At 41.6% G+C, this 6,657-nt stretch overlaps 1 long non-coding RNA gene across 1 annotated transcript; it reads left to right on the top strand.

Moving 5' to 3' along the window:
- The first annotated feature begins 4,256 nt into the window (after nt 1-4,256).
- Nucleotides 4,257-5,680, top strand: LOC134419002 (uncharacterized). Its single transcript, XR_010027927.1, has 3 exons — nt 4,257-4,378; nt 5,043-5,278; nt 5,527-5,680. It is a non-coding gene; the product is annotated as an uncharacterized LOC134419002 (long non-coding RNA).
- The last annotated feature ends 977 nt before the right edge of the window (nt 5,681-6,657 follow it).

Below are 6,657 nucleotides of genomic sequence, written 5' to 3'. Positions count from 1 at the left end.
TTGGCATCCATATTTAAATCCTAATGCACATAGAGATGTGAATGATGTGGGTTTTACTGCTGACAGTTTTAAATCCTACCATGCATCAGCTGCGTAGACAGCTTAACCCCTTCTTGCTCTGGCAGCAGACCATGTATTATTGTGCAAAAGATGCCCATGTCACACACTGCACAGATGTCTCTGTCAACAAACTGCCCCAATCTTTAAGTCCCAAAATTAAATCAGGTAATAAAGGATGTAGCAAGGCTGGATGTTGGAGAGGGGATGAAGGGAAGCCCCAGAGTCCCTTGCCCCCCAGCCTGCTGGCACTGGCAGATGCTCCAAAAGCTCCCACCCAAAGGGACCCAGCTGAAGAGGTTCCTTTCCCCTTCCCTGATTCCCCCTTCAGAAAAGCTCAGGGTGAAACCCACGATTTCTGAGCTCTGGAATGACTTTCTGCATCCTGCTGCTGTATGTGAGGGGCATTTCAAGCACAAGTGGGTTGTATGCCAGGGCAAGGAATATTCCATGCTGCTCCAGAGGAATTCATCACTGGTGACCTGCATCCAGCAGTCATGGTTGGAGCCACAGCCATGGGAGAAATGCCTCTCTCCATGAGCCTGTGTGTGCTATTTGCCACCTCTCAGTGTTTCCCTCAGGAGCTGCAGCCTGCCTAGAACAGGGGAGAGGGTTAATGCTTCTGTCTCTGCAAGAGTTTAATTGGAAGGGAATTGTCTTTGACTTAATTTCCTCTCTTGTCTCCACTCAAGCCTAGTGGATCAAAAGAAAAGCAAATTGAAAGATAATATTTTGGATGTGCCCGATTTCAAAGTTGAACATGAATAATCTTTCATGCCTCTGACTCAATGTCTGTATCATTTTTGTCATGAAAGTCTTGAAGCAATGAGTATTTCTTGTGTGACAAAAAGAATTTACTTTTCATCAAGAGAGGAAACCTGAGTGATGCTCTCACAGTACTAGAACACAGCTACTAATTACTTCATGTTATCAAACTTGACATTATCCTTTAGATTAAAATACCATATGTTTTATTTTATAATGAGAGGGCAAAGAACCAGTTACTACAAAATATTAAGCTACTGCATGTGAGGTGGCACTATATAGCAGGGTTTATTCACACAGAAATTCAATTGGCTGATTATTAGATTAATGGTTAATGCAATTTAATGTAAAACCCTTCTCTTTTTTCTTTCATCTTCCTTTCTATCATTGTTATTTTGAATTATAGTGCTAGGAAAGTATTTTTCAAGTGGTTAACTTAAGGTTTTTTTCCTACATCTCTTTATTTGTGAAGAAATGAATTCAAAGATCCTGTTTTCTTTTTAGTGTTTGTGAAAATGAAGGATAGTTGTGCCTGCACTACAAGAAGTGTGATTTAGGTAAATGTCTCTGAGGCAGCTTGAGTCAATTTAGCCTAGACTCGCCCTGAAATTCTCTATTGCTTTGCTGCAGACCTTCCCAAGAGAAAAGATTTACTCTTGCTGAGCTGTATTGGAGAAGAAGGTAGTTTTGCTGGTGTCCTACATTATGGCTGACAAAAAGGGTAGAGAAAAATGCTACATTGAACCACATCAATGGGGAGGAGAAAATATTTACTCAATTTTTCTTCACATGTTCAGTCTAGAGGTGATGGATGTCAGTTGTCATCTCTAAAATTCACATCAGACTTACCCAAGAAATCTATAAGGATTTTTTTTTTATTGATGGTTTTCCAAGAATTCCTCATTTTCAAAGCACACATGGGAGATTTTTCCACAACTTCTTGAGTGCAGATACTAGAGCCCTACATTTTGGCTGACACATTGGTAGAATAAGTGCCCAGATCTACATTCAGCTGTCTTGGGAAGGCCTAAATATAAATTTATAGATAGAAAAGTAACCCAAAAACCCCACCTACTGCTCTGCCATTCAGACCATACTGTCCTGAGAATGTGCTCCAGATCTGCACCATGGAACACAGGGAAAAGCAAAGTCCTGAGACAGAGCAAAGGGAGAAGATGCAAGGTTAAATGCTGTTTTTCCATTACCATGGCACTTATTCATAGATTGAGAGAAATAAGTTGTGCCTGCTCTTGGAACAGAGCCATTCCTTTGCTCATGCAGAGACATCTCTCAAGCCAGCTGTGCTGCCTCCGAGTTCCTTGTTATCAACTCTTACAAGTGTGGGGGAAAGCAACAAAATCATGACAATGATAAATGCTGCTTCTTTACACACTCACACGGTGACAGCCTGGTTTGTGGTCCAAAAGCCCCTCTGTGGTCTGGCTCTGAGTAAACAGAGTTATTAGCAGTCATGGGAGGCTGCGAGGTTGGAGGTTTGAGCTGACCGGTTGTTGCAGAAAAACAACAGATTCCTCCTCTTCTTCTTCTTGGGGTTTTTTTTTTTTTTTTTTTTTGGTTTTTTTTGGGGTTTTTTTTGGTCTTTTTTTTCCTGGGCTCCTTTTATTGCTGAATCTTTCACACTCTAGAGTAGAGAGAGCACTGTTGTTGTCTGGTGGCCAAAAGCAAAATCACATAAAGGGGGAAGAGAAAGGCCAGTAAAACAAAGAGTAAAACAAAGCTGTCTCTCGCCACCAGCTCGTTAACAAAGGCAGCAAGAGATCCCGTAGTGCCACCAGGTAGTGCCCCTGGGCTGGCAGGGTGCCCACCTGTGCCATCTGCTGAGTATCAAACCTTCCTCTGCTTCCCATCACGCAGAACCTGCTGCAGCGGGCGCTGCTTCCCTGCTGAAATCACTGCGGCACACAGCCAGCCCGGGTTAGCAGCTCCATAGCTCGTGCTACAAAAAAAGGGGAAGGGGAGGGAGGAGTGTGCATTGCACCTTTGTACTTTCACAGTTATAATCGCTGTCATGGTATTTGTGAGTGTAATAGGACATTTTTCTAGCTGTTTGCAACAGGTCAGTGTCCTGCTTCCCGTGTGCCATCTCACTAAAGTGGCACTTTTTGTCTGCTGAGTACAACTTTAGGTGCAAGTTAGTAAAAAAGCTACAGTGGAATCTTTGATGTGATTACTGGGTTGAAGGAGAACAATAAATAAAAATATGTTGTGTATAATATGAGATGCAGGACTCAAAATGACTGACTGTCATATAGAAGTGGGAATGAAATAGTTCTCTTTTTTGAAACCCAAAAAAGGCAGTAGTAAAAAGCTCAGTATTTTATTCCATGTCAGATGGTTTCTCCTCTATCTGAACTGGCACTTTTCCTAGAACAATATTGTTTAAGGAACTAGCTGGCCCATCAGAATGTTTTCCTTCTGCTGTGTATGATCTGCCCATTTCGCTCTGGTCAGAAAGGCAGAGTATGAGAACAGAGGGAAGCTGGAAGGAAGAGTCATTCTAAGCCTCTAAACAACAGTACAGCAGCTCCAAGCAAAGTGATAGAAGTGTAAGAGAAATTCACTAATAAGTTAAGCATTGACAGTTTCAGTGAGAGAAAATACATCCCAACTATCATAATTTCTTTCAGATTTTACAAGGCCACATCATCAGCACTTCAAATCAATAAGAATGTTAAGGCCTGTGTCTGAGATTACATTAAAGCCATCTAATTTCCACAGTGCAAGGAAATCCCAACAAATTTTGTAAAATCCATAAGTCTAGAAGTCTTGCATGTGAACACAATCAGGTTGTTCTAGTCTTAAAAATTGAAAATATAAGATGGTACAAAACATTTTGAAATGTCATAGGGCTCTCTGCTTGGATGAGATGCTGCTAAAAAAGCCTGTTAGGGTTAGAAAATAAGGTTTTAGTTCAACTCCTGCTGGTCTGTGTTAAAGAAGAGTTTGATTTAAAGGCCCTTCTGTCTAAAAACCCAACCACAGAAGAATTTAATTTCCAGTCTCATAAACCTGGGTTCTTTGGATAACTCTCACTTCTGGCATTTTACCTTTTGGGGTTTTTTTTTCTGCTTGCAAAGTTGGGAATCTTGGAAACACGTCAAAATTAAAAGAGGATGGGCAAAAGAGGTGTTGTGCCAGGAATAGTGCAAGTTTTACATGATTTTACTTTTAGACTGCTTTTCTTTCAACTTGAATGGCTCACTATACTTCAGAGCACTTGCAAGAATAGCTCATGCATTGATATGTGATGTTGGGTTTGAAGTGTTAGGCAGACACCCTAATAAATAGTGTGATATTTAAAGAGGATGAAGTGACACCTAGTGAGTTATTAACTTTTATTTTGTGCATTTTGCCATCTGTCTTTCTTGCTAAGCTTCTCATGTTCTCAAATGCAGATCCAGCAGTTTAGCTGATTTTGTACTGAAGCAACTCTGATGGACCAAAACCAAAGTTTTCAAGGCAGACTTGCCAAATTTGCCAATACTGATCTGGAAGTCAAATATCCAGGTGTTTTGAAGAGTGAAAATGCTGGAAAGTGAGTATCTCACTGACAGTTTGGAGTCCTTTTCAAAACCTAACTTTCATTTTGCCACCTCTCCCTGAGATCCTTTGAAAAATACAATTCTAAATGTGTATGTTGAGCATTTAAACATTAGTCTTTGGGTTCTTTTTGGAAACAACTCTGCAGCTCTTTTGAACAGAGTTAAGGTAATTACTGCATCTCCTGAACTTACTGACATGGTGCAGATAGGAAAAAAAGCCATCAATGCTATGCATCAACATTTAATTGCATTTGACTAAAGCACACATTTGCTGGAAACATGTACTCCAAAAACCATGCAGATGTAATTTTAAAAATGTTGAAATGAATTGGCTTGAGCTTTTTACTTTTGCTAAAATATGAGTCAGTGCTTTTACATTTAAAAAAACCTCATTTCTGTTTCAAGAGATCTTTTTGAGACTGTAACCAAAGCCAAAGAACAGCTGTACCACACAAGTGCAGGAGAGAAACTCTTCTTTTTCCCCCCAAAATACATGGAAAACCCATAGTTTCTGATCTTGCTGCAGCTGATTTGCTACATCTTTAACTTTGCAATCTAAAGTCATATGTCAGAGATTTGTGTTGCTTTACTTTTACCAGAAGTCCTTCTCTTCTGTAGCTTGATATCAGCTAAAATTGAGTTCACTGTTTTTTCCAGAGCAGGGTGACAGGATGAGAATTCCCTTGGCTTTGCTGTGGCAGCTGCTGCTTGGGCTGCACACCCAGCTGAGGAAGCAGCCCAGGAAAGGGTGCTCAGAGTAGTTCCTGCAGCTGAAGAAAGAGCCTACACCAACCCCAGGACTTGCCTGTGGGTCACCACACTGCTTTTGGAGGAGGTTTTTAAGGAGTTGTGAGACTTCAGACTCAAAGGATTGTGAAAATCAGGTATTGCAGGTACTGCGGAGAGGCACAGCATCTGGTCTGGGCTAACTGAAATAGTTCACTCCTTTTCTGAGCAAAATGTCTCTTCAGCCTGACTTAAAGCATTCAGTTCAATGTCCATCAAATGTTTCAAGTTGTTCATTTGGGGTTTGCCACTTTAGATTTTGCCCTTTTCACATGCTACCTCCAGACATTTCTTTTTGAACCCACTGGCAGGCAGTGCTCCATCATGTCTGATTTTTTCCCTTTCTCTTTCCCAGGCAAAACAGCTTATCAGACAACCAGAATTTGCAGTTTCCATCTGCCCCAAGCTGAACTTTGGGCTAGAGGAGTAGCTGCAGGCTGCTGATGTCCTAAGAAGCACAGGGTTTGGGGTCTATCTGTGCCACAGCACCAAGAGTTCATTTATCCCTCTCTGGTAAGTACATGCAATGTGGACACACATGTAGCTTTTATGTAATCCTCCTTTAGGGGAGCATCTAAGGTTCCTCTGCAAACGCTTCCTTGAGGCTGTGTGTTTTGTGAGCACATCCCATAACAATCCTGGTCTGTGCTGGAAATGTTCATGCAATAAAATCTGCTCGTGGTTTCCACCAGTTTTGCCGGTTAAGGTAGATGGTGTTGTGTGGAGAGCGTGCAGCCTGAGCAGAGTTGTGTGGGAGCCCTTGGGCTGACCTGCTCTAACTTCAGAGCTGTGCACAGAATTAAATGCATCAGGGAGATCTGCAGGGCTCCTCTCCTGAATGACAGAAGTCCCTCTTGACAGACACAGGGAAGCTGGAATTGCTGTATGGCCCCCTGTACCGATACAACACCACTTCTGACATTCAAACAACAGTTTAATTTTTCTGGGGAGAAAATATCTCTAAATTTTCTGGGGGAAAAAGCGAAGTAAACCTTCAGAAAACTGCAGATGGAAAGCTTGTATTTATGTAAAATGGAAACATGCTGTGAATCATTGGAGAAAACCTATATTTTCTTGCCAATTATAACAATATTAGGTAGCAGTGATGGTTTCCAAGGCAACCTGGCCACGGATGCATTCATGTGGAGTGTGTGTGACTACCTGCTTTGTCAAGCAATGGATGCATGTCAGAAGGTGGTGTGTGGGGGGAGTACAGATCATTTCATCAATCTACGCTACAAAAACTATTTAAAAGCAGAGGGTTTGGGTTTTGGGATTTTTTTTTTAGTTGTATGTCTGATTGTGCTGAGTATTTCCCTGCTTTTCTAGAATAGGCAAGACATAGGAATAGGCAAATATGTGGGAGCCAGGCTGAAGACACCTGGCTGGTGGGGTGTCCAGAGGGGTGTTGGAGGAGGTCTTCTGGGCACAAATTAGTGTGAAGTCTGTTCATACATTCTCTGTGGATGTAAACAAATGTACAGCA

This window comes from Melospiza melodia, chromosome 5 (genome assembly GCF_035770615.1).
Source record: "Melospiza melodia melodia isolate bMelMel2 chromosome 5, bMelMel2.pri, whole genome shotgun sequence".
In the NCBI taxonomy this organism is placed as follows: domain Eukaryota; kingdom Metazoa; phylum Chordata; class Aves; order Passeriformes; family Passerellidae; genus Melospiza; species Melospiza melodia.
Note: the sequence above shows the minus strand (reverse complement) of the source record. Positions and strands in the feature narration are given on the sequence as shown.